The sequence below is a fragment of the Camelus bactrianus genome, chromosome X, assembly GCF_048773025.1.
Source record: "Camelus bactrianus isolate YW-2024 breed Bactrian camel chromosome X, ASM4877302v1, whole genome shotgun sequence".
Lineage (NCBI taxonomy): Eukaryota > Metazoa > Chordata > Mammalia > Artiodactyla > Camelidae > Camelus > Camelus bactrianus.
The window spans coordinates 26,988,501-27,006,423 of record NC_133575.1 but is presented as its reverse complement, the minus strand read 5'-3'; the positions used below and the strand labels follow the sequence as shown (position 1 = coordinate 27,006,423).

The 17,923-nt window shown below is 35.7% G+C and overlaps 1 pseudogene; it reads left to right on the top strand.

The window, feature by feature from the left end:
- The first annotated feature begins 13,711 nt into the window (after window positions 1-13,711).
- LOC105081330 (small ribosomal subunit protein uS2-like) lies at window positions 13,712-14,510 on the top strand (annotated as a pseudogene).
- Window positions 14,511-17,923: the final 3,413 nt, after the last annotated feature.

Below are 17,923 nucleotides of genomic sequence, written 5' to 3'. Positions count from 1 at the left end.
TTCATAATTCTAACAAAGTTTTTACATCAACAGTTAGGTAATTATGTACAAAGCAGTGTGGATGTCTGTACACATTTTCTGAGATTCTTATACAGACTCATGAGCTTTGCTTATCTGCTAACTGTTTTGCATTACAGATGTTTTCTTTGTGAAAAAGAAGTTAATTAAAGGATATAGTTACCGTGACTGAGACTTTACTAAATTAATAATAGCAGAAAAGCGCAACTGTGTGTGCAAGGTAATGGAATACGTTTTAATAAAAAATGAGAGTAGTTCATAAAATTAGGTGTCTGTTTCAAAATGTCAAACAGGATTTAAAAAAAAGACAACCTGGATAGATATAGAAAGCTGCAGAAAAGAAATTTAGTGTTCGTTTATAATAACTGCAAATAATGGAGTTGAAAAGAAGCCCTGAAATGTATTAACATTTTGACAAATTTTGTTCAATGTTGATGGGCTTATTTGCAAGATGATTTATAAAGAAAGAAGCTCGTGAATCTTATTTGGTTTTCCCATCGTTGAAATTGAGACAGCATGGAAGGGGGCAGGGCACAGCCATTCAAGGAGTGCTACAGCAGTTAACATCAAAATGGTTAAAGATTCAACCCCCAGTGGGTCTTGAGGCTCAAGATGGTGGGAGATTTAACTTCTAGCAGACCTTGAGCTTTATTATGTGCCTATTGTAATACACTAGCATGGTGACTAACATGCCCACAGGCGCCATGACAGTCCCGAGGCTAGCCCGAAAGGTCAAAGAATGGGAAATGGCCAGCTTCCTGGGAATCCCAGCCCCTTTCCCAGGCTACTTAGACTGGTCCTTCCACTTATTAGCACCAAGCCCATAAAAGCTGGCAACACGGGGCCTCGAGGCCGCCCCTCTCTCTCTCCCTCTTCGGGGACGGCCCACATTTTGTCTATGGAATGTGTACCTACTTTTAATCTGAGCACCCAAACCCCACACCTTGTGGCCTTTCTCTTGCCTTTCAATGTATCTCTGTGAATAAATCTACCTTTACTCAACTGTGACTCGCTCTTGAATTATTTTCTGCACGAAGCCAAGGACCCACACTTGACTGGGCATGTCTCAAGGGCTCAACTAAGCCTGGGACGTGGCCCTCCTCATGCCCCACATCTGTTTTTCTGCATCAAAATGAAAATTGATCTTGAAGTTTTTAGTCTTAACACGGAGTAGTAAAAAGCTTACTCTTTGTGTAATCTGCTCAGAGAGCAGAGATTCAGTATCTCAACCAGAAAAAATTTTAATGCTTTGTGTTGACTTTATCGAGCTCTAGAACAGGAGTCAGCAATTTTTTTCTGTAACAGGCCAGATGGTAAATATTTTGGGCTTTGCAGATTACAAGGACTATAATAAGATCTGTCACAACTACTCTGTTGCTGTAGTGAGAAAGCAGCCATGGATTGTATGTGAATGATTAAGTGTGGCCATGTTCAATAAACTTTGTTTATGAGCATTGAAGTTTCATGTAACTTTCACATGTCACAAAATGTTATTCTTATTTTAATTTTTTTCAAACAGTAAAAAACTGTAAAAACTATTCTTATGTTATAAACTGTACCTATGAACTCATGACTAGGCCTATGGGCCATGGTTTGCTAACCTCTGTGATAGATTATTAAAAAAATATAAAAGAACAAAGGACCTCATTTTTGAAAGAGCTAAAATCTCTTACAACCATGTAACTTTCTACGTTTATTTTAAAATATAATATTGCCACTTTGATTAAGTAGATGAGCAAATATTGTTTCTCAGGTGCCCATCATTCTATCCTAATCAAGTACTTAAATCTTCTTTGATAACTGTTTGATTTTGTCTTCTCAAGATCAGACCCTGAATTAAAAAAAATTAAGATACCTTTACACCTGAAAGTATTTTTGAGATTTCCCAGTGCACCCTGGGAAATCACAAAGGTTTCTTCTTTCTTCTTACAAAGAAAAAAAAAGATACTATAAACATTTAGGTCTATTTGGTCTGCTCCATTCTTATTAATTAGCTCAATACTATTATAAGAGATGAATAAGAATAATAAAAAGTAAGAACTCATCCCTTTCTAGGTTAATTTTGTCTATGTAAAATGCTTTTAATATAAAAATTTAAGAGATTTTACAATTCACAGCAAGGCCCTGGGTATTTGTCAATGCACTCATTACTTATAATATTTTGTTCTTACCCTCAAGGGAAAAGGAATTAAAATCTTATGAAATAGTTATGTGCTATACACTCCAATGGCTCTTTTCCATTTTGATATTATTGATTACTGTAATAAATTAACAACAGCCATTTACTCTCATTTATAGGTGAACTTTGCTTTCCTCTAGTTCTCACTTGAAGACTGTAAGGTTAGAACTCATGTTTTCAACCAAGAATGTCAGTCTCTATGTCTCAAGGAGAGGACTCTACCAGCTATTTTTAACTGGTACATCAAGGAATAGACTTTTGGTTAAAGATTGTTAAGCTGGTATCACTTGGAAATCTGAATCAAGCTTTCTAGGACTGAATCAAGCTTTCTAGGACCTTTTTATTTCACAAGATGACTTCGTGAAAGTGGACTGCTGATTTGAGATCCAGGGGAATAAGAATTAATTACACTGGACTAAACAAACTGAAGAGAAAATTTTAAGCAGTTACTTGTTTCGAATTTTGTTGATGCTGTTTTAATGCTCCACTGACTGATGAATAAGTAAGAAATCACTTTTTCTTCCTTCCAGATCTCTTAACCTCAATTTAGAAATTACACTTTTATAAATGGAAATAAAACACTTCTAAATGGAATCTAACTTCCAGTGAAATCTCATAGTTCAGAAACAAATATTTTTAATGAGTTTTCTTATTTTTTGTTGTAATAGTTATGTAAAAATATTAATAAACAGAAATCTCAATTAAATAGATTTGGGAGACCAGAAGGGGGAGCTCTTACATCCTGCAGTGATAGCAGAGCCCAACAGAAAGAAGACTTCTCTTCTTTCCTGGCAAGGACTCAGCCAATGAAAAGTCACGGATTCTTTGTTTTCTATAGTCTTCCCATCTTCCTTTTCCTTTCTGTAAAAGTGTTTTTCTTCACTTGCCCTGCAGAGGGCCTTGCACATGGCTCACCATTGTTGTAGACCTTGAATTGCAATTCTCTGCTGATCCTGAATAGTTTCATCTTTGCTGGAGAAACACCTGGCAACCTACTGATTTCAGGTCAACATTTTGATGGCCCATATGGGGACCATAGAAGACTCCCAGCAACTCTGGGCCTGGTGAGCACAAGGTGCAGTACCCACAACTGAGCCCACTGTCACTCATTGATTTTCTTAACGACCCTGGAATTTGAAGGTATGACTTTCTTCTTGGTCAGAGATCATGTTCTCTTTGTGTTTAAAGCTCTTCAGGCTTTATTTGGGATCTATTTATGTTAAAGCCTTGTTCTGTATGTGACTACTTGTTTGATCCTTTGGTCATATCTTGAGATCAGACTGTTTCAATTAAAGCTGGTTGTTAATGCTGTTGTTCAAATTCATTTGGGAAGGGGCAGATTCAAATAAAACATGCCAGTTTTTTAGCCTTTGGCCTATTCCTTTGGAAGGTCTATCCTCTGGAGACTGGCTCAGAAAGCCAGGTCCTCTAGGACCAAGCTGTCTCCTTAAGACTGGCTGGGATTGGCATGAAAGCTGTTTGAATTGAGCCCTTTGAACTGTTTGAAGATTGATCTTTACGCTAGAGGAAAAATCTCAGAGAAGGGGGATCCCAGTTATCTAAGTATCTTGAATGCCCCCCACCCCAACTCTAGTTGATTTTATATTTAAAAATCACAGACCATCCTCATGTGCATTTCTAACTAATTGGACTGGCATGACTGAAGGCAGTTTAAAATACCAATGTCCATTGTGAGGTGTAGGCTTGTCCTGGACCTCCAAGCAATAAACATTGTTATCTCTTGACATCCTGTTGTTACTAACTGTTGTTACTAACATCCATTCCCACCAGAAGTAAATTCTTCACTGTAATTGATTTATTCAGGGCATTCTTTAGTATCCCAGTAGCCAGTATCTTTTTATCTTCACTTAAGAAGAAAAATAATTCACCTAGATAGCAATGCCTCAGGGTTTCACCGAGAGTCCTTATTTCTAGCAAATCCTGAAGGCTGATCTGGATGACATAAAATTCCCTAGAGGTTCTACTTTGTTGCATTATTTGGATGATTTGCTTCTTTGTTCTCCTTCTTAAGCCTCCTCACAGGAAGACAGCTTCCACTTGCTAAATCTTTTAGACTTAAAGGGACATAAGGTCACCAAAGGAAAAAATGCAGTTTGCCCAAACTCAGCTTCAATATTTAGGGCATCTTATATCAGAACAAGGACTATACCTAGATCCAAATATACTTCATGGTGTGTTAAGTTTCCCAAAACCCCAAAATAAGTGCCAACTCTGAGGTTTTCTTGGGTTACTTGGTTACTGCCAAAATTAAATTCAAATTTCTGTCTTATGGCCAAACCTCTATGTTTAACTCAACGATAATGACCTCAACCCAATTTTATGGGAAGAACCATATTACATAGTCTTTAAGGCCTTAAAGGAGAGTTTGATGAACTCACTTGCCCTTGAGAATCCCAATTATCAGATTCCCTTTTCCTTGGGTTTCTCACCCAAAAATATAGGGACCCATTGGGTATTAGATCTAGCAACTGGACCATGTGGCAAGTGGATATACCCCTTGCTTTAGAGTCATTACTGCCACTTTCCTTTTGATCAAGGCCACTGAGAAAATTGTTGGATCTCCTTTAACCATTTTTGTACCTCATGCAGTGGAAACTGTCCTGAATTCTCATCACATTCAACATTTCTCAGGCAGCCACTTCACCTCCTATGAAGTCCTTCCCTTAACTGCCCCTCACATAGCTCTTTTATGTTGTAATAACCTAACCTGGCTACTCTTCACCCTTCTATCACCAATGAAATCCCTCATGACTGCTTAATGCTGACAGAAAGCCTCTTGACTTCTTGTAATATGTACAGAAAATTCCTCTGGGTAACACGTACATCTTGTGGTTCACTGGTGATTCTCATTCAAAAGGTGACAATGGCAAATAGTGTGCTGGGTAAGCTATTGCAATTCCTTTTGATGCTGTTGAGGCAGCATCTTTACTTATGGCCACTTTGACCGAACAGGCTGAATTATATGCTCTTAAAGGGGCTTGTACTTTAGTCAAGGATGAAACATCCAATATTTATACTTATAGTAGATACGCTTTTGGGGTATCTCATAATTTTGGAATATTGTGGAAGCAGTGTGGCTTCCTTACTTCCAGTGGAAATAAAATTTAAGTGGCCCCTATATTTGGGAATTATTTAATGCAATAATTTTACCTGCCACTTTAGCCATTATTAAGTTTCTGGAGCATTCTAAACTTGAATCCCTAGAAGCTAAAGGAAAGAAACTTACTGATATTTCGGCAAGAAATGCTGCCCTTAAAGGACCAATAGCAGCCAAACCTCTGTCCTAGTCCAAAAGGATATTTTCCCCAAATGATAATTTAGAAAAACTGGCTAGAGAGGCCCAATAATTGGCTTCAGAAAAGGAAAAATAAGAATGGAAATTCAACAGCTGTTGGTTTGATAAAAAGAAAAAGCTCTGGTTTGGACTAAATAATAACCCAGATCTACTAGAGACTCTAAAATTTCCACTCCTCACCATCGTACATGCATTAAACCATTGGTCTACTGACAAAATTATAGCATTATAAATCAATATTGGTGGGGAAACATTAACAAGGCCACAAAAAAAGTGTCTATCTCACTTGTTCCATTTGTTCAAAGTACAACCCAGGGAAGTCTGTTCATACTGCTTCCAGACATTTTAAACTGCCTAATGGACAACTGGAGGTCTGGCAAATGGATTTTGAAAAACTTCCTCCTTCCAATGGATATAAATGTTTTAGTCATGGTCTGTGTTTTCACACTGGACTAACACGTTCCTTTGCAGACAGGCTACTGCCTCTTCTCTGGCTAAAGTCCTTTTGGGAAGGATTAACCTGACCTGGAAGAACTCTTCTCAAAATTCACTGTAACTGAGGAACCCATTAGGTGCTTTGACAGGTGTGTGCTGTTTGATCAGTTTTCCAACACTTTCACTGTGCTTACCACCCTCTGTCCTCTGGTTTAATGGAACACACTAACAGCATTCATTATTAAGACTCAACTAGCAAAATTTGTAGAGGCCCTCCAAATATGTTGGCCAAAAGCATTGCCATTGGTCCTTCTAAATCTCAGATTCACCCCTTTTGGAACTCATAAACTCTTACCCTTTGAGATAGTCACAGGACACCTAATAAAGCTCCTGCTTTTGACCCACAACTGATAAAAAGGAGATGCCCCAATATTGCAAAGGCTTAATTGCTTCTATTAAAAATAACTATGTTTTGGTAAAATAATCTTTTCACTGTGTGCCCCAAAGAGATGAACACCTTAAGCACCATACTGTGCAAACTGGAGATTTTGTCTATTGGAAAAGACACCTCCAAAACAATTGTCTTTAACCTCACTGGCCCCTATCAGGTACTGCTATCCAACTCTTGTGCCACCAAACTCCAAAGAATAGCCTCTTAGACTCAGGTGGCACACTTAAAGAAAGTGTTGAACTCTCACTGGACCTGAACATCATCTGGTGACCTGAAAGTAAAGATTTCCCAGAACTGAAGCAGATGGCGTCTGATGAAACAGCTTTCTTAAGATGTCTGGACCAGGCCTGTTGGAAGTTTGTCACCAAACTTTTGATGATGACATAACACTTAAGATGATCTCCAATGTCTATGATCTTGATAACATACGGACTTTAAATAAAAAGTACCTGAGAGTGCTCCTTGCCACTCCTCATTACTTAAATGTGACCTTAATAGGTTTCTAATCTGTGCACTTTCCCTCCAATGTGAGACACTACAGCCAGGAAAGATTTTTTTCCTGGAATTGAGGGACAAAACTAGAAAACCTGACTCTTGATTAGCAATGCTTTCAGAGAAAGATCTTGATCAAAAGCAGGAAATGTAAAAAATTAAAAAAAAACAGAAACCTTGATTAAATAGAGTTGGGAGACCAAAAGGAGGAGCTCTTACACCCTACACTGATAGCAGAGCCCAACAGGAAGAAGACTCCTTCCCTGGCAAGGACTCAGCCAATATAAAGCCATGACTCTTTGTTTACTAGATCCCTCCCCATTTACATTTCCTCTCATTTTCCTTCCCTTGCCGTGCTGGGGGACTTCCACATGGCTCACCATGGTTGTAGACCCCAAATTACAATTCTCTGCTGATCCAGAATAAACCCATCTTTACTGAAGAAATACATGGCAATCTATTATTTTCAGGCCAATAGTTATTTTCATTATTTCAAGAAGAATCAGCCCATTCTAGCTCAAATTAGAAAAGTTGATTGTGCAACCAAAGACACTGCAGTGTTATATTTGGGAATGAATCACTTTTAGTTGGATACAGCAAGCCCACTGTTAAACAACAAAGGCACCAATGCCTACAAAACCCTCATAGGAAACTGGCCTGGTACTTGGCTTATAGGGCTCCAGCTTCACAAGTGATAAGTAAAATCACTTCCTGGCAAGCCAGAAACCTCAGTATATTTAGGGAATCTTGAAAAGAGAAGAATTTACTAAATCCATGGGTACTATAGTAAAATATAGGGGAAAGATTTTCTTGGCCTTGACTTCCTAGACTCTATATAGGGTCTTTTAAATGGTTCAATCTTGGATTCTTTAATAAAATTTACAAACAGAAGTTAATAATTTTGCCTCAGTATCTGTTAAAAACTGTATGATCCAAGAAGCTTATATGGTTATTTAACATCTCTTATTAGATCTGTGAAAATAATCAGTCTAAACTATAATGAGGCCAACTTTTTTTCTGATCAGTATTTGAAGATTATTTATGGCCAAAATAAGGAATGCTATGGACTGAAAGTCTGTGTCCTCCCCCCTCCAATTCATATGTTGAAATCCTAATCCCCAATGTGAGGGTATTTGAAGATGGGGCCTCTGTGATATAATTAGGTCATGGAGGTAGAACCCTCATGAATGAGATTAGTGCCCTTATAAGAAGAGACGTGAGAGAGATGATCTTTTTCTCTCTGCCATGTGAGGACACAGCAAGAAGATGGCCATCTGCAAACTAAGAAATGGGTCCTCACCAGGATGAGAATAGCACTCTAATCTTGGACTTTCCAGCCTCCAGAACTGTGAGAAATAAATTTTTTAAGCCATCCAGTTTATTGTATTCATTATACCAGCCTGAACTAAGACAGGGAGACTGTTAAATTAAAACCAGGAAAATGGCAGAAAAGACAGGTGGCATGTCTTTTTAATGTTATACTGATACAGAATTTAATAAGCTCACCTCAGGATTATATAATTTTCTAGGGCAATGTACCTGTGTTTGACTTTGCTATTTACTACTTGATCAAAACCTAGACAGTATGAAGTTACATACTAACGTATAAATTTCTATCTGATAGAAAAGATAACCCTGATGATTATGGCTTAATTGTTTCAAGGGACAATAATGAGCTTTGTATCTAACCTAGCAGTCCTACTCTCTACATTTTTACATAGTTTTCTTGATGGATTATATAAACCTCTGTTTCATCAGATGCTCTTGGAGACAGTTTTATCATCTTAGTGGTTTCCACATTAATTAGAGTTGAATAAAATCTTTAAGATATTTTTCATATTTATATAACTTATTTTAAACTTTTAAAAGTAACACTTTGACCAATATAAAGTATCATGTTTACAAAAGCTTGTATTTTAATATAAATATAAGAATTCATTCAGGTAATCACGTAAGGTTTTAATATTATAGAATAGAAAATAAGACTAAATTTTAGTCTCTTTTTACTTGGAGATATATTTAAATTTTATGATGCAGACTTTGGATTAATTAGATGTATATCTTTCTGTGATGGCAAAGAGGATGACAAGCATTCTGAACACAGATTAAATGGTCTTAATGTCATGAACCAGGAATTGTCTCTAGAAATAACTGATCCTATTTTCTAATTACTTTCAGAAGTGGCAAAATAATAGTAAATCAAAATTGTTTTTGATAGATATTTTCTAAAGGTCATATTGTGAATACTAATGAAACCACTGTGGCAATTTGTTTAGTTACTTCAATGTGCATTTAGCAGCTAACTCAAACCTGGAAGGCCACTGGAAAGTGGTGTTACACAAAATCAGACTTTTTTTTTTCCCACAAAAGCAATACTGAAATTTTCCTCTGGCTAGGATGAATCACTAAACACACTTGTACTTATAAATTTCCTGTGTAAAGTATATATAAAATATTCCATAATATGGGACTCTGGGGTCTTCATCAACTATTTGCAAAGGCACATGAACTAATTCAAAACTATAAGAAAAATGCTGATCCCGTCTGCAGGCAAAATTACTTGGATGTGAGAAGGTATTTTGTCATCTCATCTGGGTGAGAATAAGGTCCAACCCCACTCTCAATCCCAAACTATAATCCTTATACTTTTCTCAGCAATTATCAACATATAACATATATATCTTACTTTTTTATTTGTTAATTTTCTCTTTTCCTTACTGAAGTATAAACTTCAAGAGGTCAGAAATTCTTGTCTGTATTTTTTTTCCTGCTATAATCTGCCAGTTAATACATGTGTCTGGTAAGTGCTCAATACATATATTTAAATTAATTGAATGAAGTGAATAAATAAATGGGCCTCCTCTAAGCCTATTTAAAGCTATGATGATATAAGAAATTTTTAAACATGTTAAAGCAACTCTCATTTGAAGTTTTATTGCATAATGAGATTTATACAAATTTTTTTTTATTTTGCTTTAGCAAAATTTAATGTTTAATAAATGACAAAAACCATTACCCCAGGTCATTATCATATTACGTCTTACAAATTGCTGATATTATAAAGTTTTTTATTTCTGTTTTAGTACTTTTCTTGTATATTTTTACAGGTCTGCTAAAATTCTGTTGTTAATCATATAAAGTATAAATTAAAATAGATATATCTACATCTAAACCATAAAAAAATTCATTTTTAAAAACTCTAATGGTTGTTAATATATTATTCATGTACCTTTTCTAACAAAACCCTCCAGAAAACAAAACATGTTTGAAAGAGAAACACTCTTTTTACTTCGAATCAGTGAACAACTATAAATTTTAAATCATTAAATAATTCCCACAAAATTGTCACATACATTTATGTTAATTATTGTAGCAATAGGAGTTTTTTTAGGATATGTGCTATGACTATGTTGGTAAGAGATGTACATTTTCTCCTATTGAGAAAGAGATAATCAAAGGCAGTTAGTATAGAGGAATAATTAAATACATGCAAAAATTAAATTCTAACTTTTAGGAGGCTTTGCCTTCTATGTAGTGAGTTCAAATTAAAAAATGCCAGCATGAAAATAAGTTATTAGGTAGTGTTACTTTACTACCGATAATTCAGATTGATCAATCATGTTCATTTTCCCATAAATGCTAACTAAAATAAACAGTGTACAGTTGATTAAAGTAAACACAAGATCTGACATTGCCTATGAATATATATTTTGCCATCTCCAGTATATGTTAGAACATTCAAATTGATATTTGGATTGTAAATATAAACATAATATATTACTGGAGCTTAAAATTCAATTGAAGGTATAAAAAAATTCAAATACTGATAGGTGGTCTAAATATTCCATTTATTTGCGCACCAAGAAAGTGTTTGTCAGGTAGTCTTTGGAACCTGTAATAATTTTCTCCTGAAGAACATTGTAGGTATTTTCAAGTTACGATTGCAGATAATAACTACTAATTTGGTCTCGGAATACACATTAAATCATCCAAAAATTTTAAAACTTTTAACAGCATTGGAAACTAGGAATCTTTAATCTGCAAAGCTCAAAGAAGTATTTCTATTAACTAAAGTGTAAGTGAAGTGATGAGGCAGAATGTGATGTGGACAACAGAGATACAGAGGGAAAAAGAGACCATGAAAACTTTCACTCTTCTACCTGTTAAATTGCTTCACTCTCCCACTGAAAAAAAAAGAGAACTGCATCATCTGTCCTCCCCAATCTGCTCCATTAAATGCCTCTCATTCTACAATTAGTCCTGTTCTGAGTTGAGAGAGCTGTGCCAATGGTTTCCTTAGCAGAATATAGTTCTTTATTTACCATCTCTGCTAATGAAAGAAAAAAATAATTTCTAAGAATATTCAGAAAATCTCTTCCTCTTAGGCATATAACCAGGCAGTGAAACCAAGATATCCTTCCTTAGATCAGAAAACTTATATAAAACTGATATAATTACAAAATAGCAACAATAAGAACTATTTTGCGCTAGTTAGGGGATAGGCTAATCAGTTGTCCCTTTGTTTTGCAAATTATGAAAATAATTCCAATAGCAATCATGTGGCTATTGTGAGAAAGGAAAGGAGAATTCACTAACTGAGACCTGATAATGACATACCACCAAAGTTTTAATCTTCTATTGCATGGATGGCACGAATTGCAGAAAACAACAAGAATAACAAAACAAAACAAAAACCCAATCTTTTAGAGAAAGATGCACCACATGAAGTAAAATTAATTTTAGGAAGTGATACTCTCTTTTGTTCTCACTAAGAATGTTGAAAGCTATGATGAAAACACAAGAAACTATGACCAAAATTGAGTTGATTTTAGTCAGGGAGAAGAATAGAGTGCAGTGAGACAAGGAAACATGGCAAAAGATTTAATATTGCAGATTGAAATTCAGTCTTAGAAACAATGAAGTGTAGTGATAATGTTGCAGAAACTGAATCCATCATGTGAAATACAAACAAAGTACACTTTCCCTGGATACAGAATAACAGAAAAAGAAGACGACAATTACTAACCATAAGACAAGACATGGGGAAGATAGAATGAGAAAGTTTATATTCCTAAGGAGGAGACCAAAATTGAAGGACAATGAAAGAAAATCAATATACAATATAATTTAAGAAAACATTATACAATTGAAGAAAGGTTAGACTTATAAGACAAATTGTTTACCAAGAAAATACATTTCATCCTAATGAATTTATAAGGCATTTTAAGAAAAAATTAATAATTCTACAATCAAGGAGGCAGAAAATAACAGTTTTTCTCCAGAGAATAAAAAATGAGCTTTGCAACTTTTGCAACAACAAATGTAGAAGAGAATAAAGTAAAATTCACAATATTCTGAGACAGAAAGGAAGTAAAACATATTTATATGGCAGGTGGTTTGTTAACATGCGTGTAGGGCAGGGAAAGTGAACCACCCATGTTCTCTCATAAAAACATTTGAAGATATATTCTAGCCAGCATAAATATGAATTATTTATTAATTTATTCATTAAATATTTAGTGATATTTATCTGTAGTACCATTATTATAGTCAGACATTATGCTAGGCACTGAGGATAAAAATGTGGGCCAAATTTTATATGGTACTAGGAAATGATACTTGTACTTATGCATTTCTGAAGAGTATATAACAGGGAGATAGGACTTACAGAGGGAATCTCTGGAAATGTGTTTTTAAGATTATATTCATATTCTTTGCAATTGGTAGAATTTGCCTGAAAACCACTTAGGCCTGGTGTTTACCATTTTACATGTTAGAATACTGATTCAATTTATTTGTCATAAGACAATGTTTTTGAATCAATTTTTATAACTTATTTTCTAAGGAAGTTGACTATTTTGTCTAAATATGCTAGGTTATTATCATAAAATTCTTCATTGTTTTCTCTTTGTAATCTTAGTTTTATCTCTACTTATGTCTTTTACCCTTTTCTTCCCTCATAGTGTGTTATGCCATTGTCTCTGTGTTATCTTTGTCTTGCTGTTTCTCTTTATTTTTTATCTGTTTTGAATTTTGTGAATTTTCGGTCTTCTGTTTATTATCTTCTAACTTCTGTATTTGGTTCATGCTGTTCTTCATATACTATTCTGTCTATATTGTGTTTTTAAAAAATTCTTATGTTTTTTCCTATTTGTCAAAATTTCATGTAACTCTTAGATCTAGATGTCCAATTGATTCAGTTTATTTTATCTTACCTTATTTTGGCAAGAATATTTTATAAGTAATGCCATGCAATTCCTATTGATTATTTTACCTTACATATGAATTTCCTGAATAATGATCTGGTTGCCTAAGTAAAATCCTACGAGATTAACATTGAGGGATTAAGTGTAATTAGGATATTAAGTGTAATTATCAATTTTAAGAGATTTGATATATTCCAGTATTCATTCTTCTTTTTGAAGCTCAAATGGTACCATCTTTGGCTAATGGGAATCTCTTTAAGTTGCCTCCTGTGTCCTTTCATAGTTTGCAACAGTCTAAGTGTAGGATTTTAGAAATGACAAGATGACCTGGCTCATGTTGGCTATTTCTGGTTACAGCTTGGAAATAGATGTATCTTTAAGGAGCCCTGGTAGTTCTTGTTAGTGGAAAATAATATTAGGAAGTTATATCTGGGTGGTAGATTTGCATTTTATACTAGGTTATTACAGTTTCTCAGGCATTTCAGGGGAGAGCTAAAACACATAAATTTTATTTGTTTTAGAAGGAGAAAAATAAATTTTACCTTTTCATGCTACCAGGAGAGGAGTCCATATGGCATTGTCCTCGGTTCCTGTCAGAAAGGCAAACTTTCACAATGTTCGAAGCCCTTGATGTACTGCAAATGAATGAGGAGGATGTGCTTCAATTCCTTGCTGCGGAAACCTACTCAGGTGGCACCAACCTCGACTTTCAAATGGAACAGTACATCTACAAAAAGAAAAGTGACGGCATCTACAGCATAAATATGAAGAGAACCTTGAAGAAGTTTTTGCTGGCGGCTTGTGCCACTGTTGCCACTGAAAATCTGGCTATCAGTGCCATGTCCTTCAGGAATACTGGTCAGCCGGCTGTGCTGAAACTTGTAGCTGCCTCTGGGGCCATTTCTATTGCTGGCCACGTCACTCCTGAAAGCTTCACTAACCAGATACAAGCAGCGTTCCGGGAACCTCGACTTCCGATGGTTACTGTTCCCAGGGTCGAACCCCAGCCTCTCACAGAGGCATCTTAAGTTAACTTGTCTATTATTTTTCTGTGTAACACGGACTCCCCTCTGTGCTTTGTGGACATTGCCACCCCATGTAGCAACAAGGGGAGCGCCCTCAGTGGGTCTGATATGGCGGCGGCTGGTCCCAGAGGTTCTGCGCATGTGCAGCACCATCTCCCGCGGGAACTCACGGGAGTTCGTACCTAATCTCTCCTTCCAGAGACATCCTGAAGAGACTGAAAAGAAGGAGCAGGTCACTGCTGAAAATTTTGTGAGGAAGGAGGAATTTCAGGGTGAATGGACCTCTCTAGCTCTTGAGTTTCCTGCTACCCAACTCGAGGTTGCAGACTGGTCTGAAGGCACACGGGTGCCCTCTGTGCCTAGTCAGCGTTTCTGTAGTGAAGTCTAGTCTGCAGCGCCGGCTGCTCAAGCCACCAAGTGGATGGGAAAGACCGCTAGTGGTCTTAGGTTGTTCTTCCACAGGCTCTTCAACAGAAAATGGAAATATAAAGTTGATGGAAAAGAATATTTCTAAAAAAGTAAGTAAGTCAATAAATTCCAAGTTCATAATACTGATTTCCCAAGTTTAACTGGAGATTATAGTATTTTGTTTAACGTATTTGATTTATATCTTTATCTTGTCTTTTATACTGGAAATGTCAGTTCCTAATGACATAAGTGTAAGTACTTATATGCTTTAATCTACTCTGTGTGTAGTGGAGTATGTGTGTGTGTGTGTGTGTGTTCATAATACTTTAAGAATTATATCAACATTAAACTTAATAATAGGACCACTAGCTGCTACTTAAAATTCTGTGATCCTTTTTCTGGTCCCACTTAAGTATATAAAGGCAACATTCTATTTTTAAATTCACTGAGATAAATATCTTTGCCATCATGCCACAAATTTGATATAAATTGAGGTTAGTGAGTTTCAACTTGTCTTTTATTTTAGAAATTGCTTCACTTTTTTCTATTTTATTTAATGTTATCTTTTGCATGTATAAAAAATGAAGATGTGTTAAGGTCAAAACTATAAAACAAGACACATGAAAATATCTAGTTTTTATTCTTGTTCTTCCCATGTCGATGTCGCGATACCATGTACACATACACACCATATGCGGAGAGAGCTGATGGCTACTCTGAAGCTTTATTAAGTTGTACAGCCTTATATAGCAAAGAAGAATGACAAGGGAAATGGTTAACAGGCAGCGTCTGGCTCAAGGTCAGAAGACCCTTTATGTTTTGGTAAATCATTTTTGTGTTGGCACCAGCGAGCTTTACAACTTATCAGGGTGGAACGTTGAGAAACGGCTGCTTCACAATATTCTTCTTGGACTCAGGAGGATGTGCCTGTCTTAGGTTGCCCCCCTCTGGGGATCTTACCCATTCTTGGCTAACCAGCACTCTCACCTCTGAGTCTGCAGTTTTCTATAACTTGTTTACCATTCCGGCTCAAGGCTCGTTCCTTCATTCCCACAGCCAACATTTCCCCCTTTTTTATTTTTTAGAGCCAAAAAACAATCATGTTGTGTAGAGGCTAGAAGCCCCAACATAGCCAATGTTTGTTTTTGAGCCTGTTGTTTACGCAACTGACATATACACTGTAACATTCACGGGATAGCAACGCCGAGGAGGCAAAAAAAGCCTTACATTGAGAAAGATTCGTAAATTTAGTTTTGAGAACCAATTTTTTGGCTTGAGCCAATATAAGCCATTTTGCATTTGCTCACTCTAAAAGTACATATAAACTTTGTTCATTAGACCAGGTTTTGTTAAGTGTTACTGGCAACCAGACATGAGCTTTTTTTTTTTCAATACCATAACAAAGGACACATTTTTAGAGGTTACATTCGCATTGGATAAACAGAGTATTAAAAAGGGCGAGGGTAAATTAACCATATACAATTGATTAACAGTAATATTAGGCCTGTTAGGCCCTTACACCAAGATATATGGATGTGTAATACATATCATAACAGAATTGGAAACATTTTGTTTCAGTTTTATAGAGTATTTACCAGAATGGTTGTTATAGTGGCCATGATAAAGAACTCTGTTAATAAAAGGCAACCTTAACCTCTAAATTGTTTTATGTATAGGACTAAAAGTTGTATTTCCATCCATGAGTTATAGTATAGGCCTGGATAAACTACTCCATGTAATGGGTGCTGTGGAATTTGTATTGAATTGTATGGTGACGTTGTTACTGCTTAAATGTCCGTGAGGTTCCCAACTTAGTAGAGTCACGTTAAAAATGGAGCTTTTTTTAGGTTGAGGAATTTGACAAGGAGTCCATTGGACTGAGTAGAACTTACATTTCCAGTCCGGTTTTGGTCGGCAAATGGGTATAGGAGGAACTTGAGAGGCATTCACAAATGTTTCAGAGGATGTGGATATGGCAGTAATAACTGTAAGGTTTGTTATAGTGTTTCCCTTTTTAGGTTGGTAATATAAATACAATTGAGCTTGTAACTGTATGCAAGGAGAATTACTTGTGTTATTAAATTGGATGCATATACGAGGATTATAAGAGTACAGGATCAAAAAATCGTTGCTGCGCAGATAATTTCCAGTACTGGTCACCAGTGGGACCCATGTTTCACCTGTTTACTCAGAATCATTAGAGGCAAGAGGTGGATCTGCATGCCACCAAGTTAAAGGTGTGAATAAAGGAGGGTTTAGAACATAAGCCCAATAAGATAGATTAAGCTCAGCATGCAAGCATGCAAAGAAGAAAGAAGTAAGTATAAGGGTATAGAACCATACTTTACCCATCTTCAGCTGTTCTTTTCAGTGAACTTCTTAACACTCTTCTGGGGTACCCACTTTAATTTAGCACCTGTATCAATACATAAAGACCCCCTCTCCCAACATTTTACATCAAAAGGCCCTTCCCAAATATCAGTAAATGTTTTTTTTTTATTTACACCTTAACTCCTTTTACATCTAAAGGTGGGTTTATAAACTTTCTAGCTGGTGTCAATCTATCTAGTCCTCAATTTAAAAAATTAAGTGTAAAAAGTGCATGATGTAATATATTATGGCTTTTTTGTATTCTATAATTATTCCTCCCTTTTAATTTATGCAAACAAGATTTTAATGTTTGATGACATTGTTTAACAATAGTTTGACCAGTGGAATTATAAGGAATACCAGTAGTATGATCAATTTTTTTTTAATTTTGACAAAACTGTGAAATAATCTTTGCAGAAAACTCAGGACCATTGTCAGTTTTAATCTTGTGGAGCTTGCCTAAAACACTAAAAGCAGATAATCAATGTCGAATGATGTTGTGGGCATTACATTTAGTATGTAATGTGGCATATATAAAATTAGAAAAAATGTTTACAGAAACTATGATATATTTTAAATGCCCAAAGGAGGGAAATAAGATGGTGTCTGTTTGCCAAATTTGATTACTCTGAATACCTCTTGCATTAATGTCCTTTAAATTATAATTTGGTTTAGCAATTGTAAATTGATTACATTGTGAGTATGTCTGTATGATTTGTTTGTCTTTTAGTTATATCATAAATAGCTCTTAAGGCCTGGACATCCTCATTTTTTGTAAAATATTTTTGGAATTGGCTGGCAGTACACGGTAAATGTATATTTTGAGGATCTTGTCCCATTAATTGTAAACAGCCATGTCGAGTTTTGTTTATGATATCAGTATAGACATGGTAAGTAGTGGTTAAGGCCCGAGTTAATGAGTGAGACAAATAAACTCACTCTAATAAGAATAAAGTGTCTCTTTTTTGTGTAAGCACCCCTGTAGGTGTTTGAGGTGTATTTAAAACAATAAGAATAATAGGT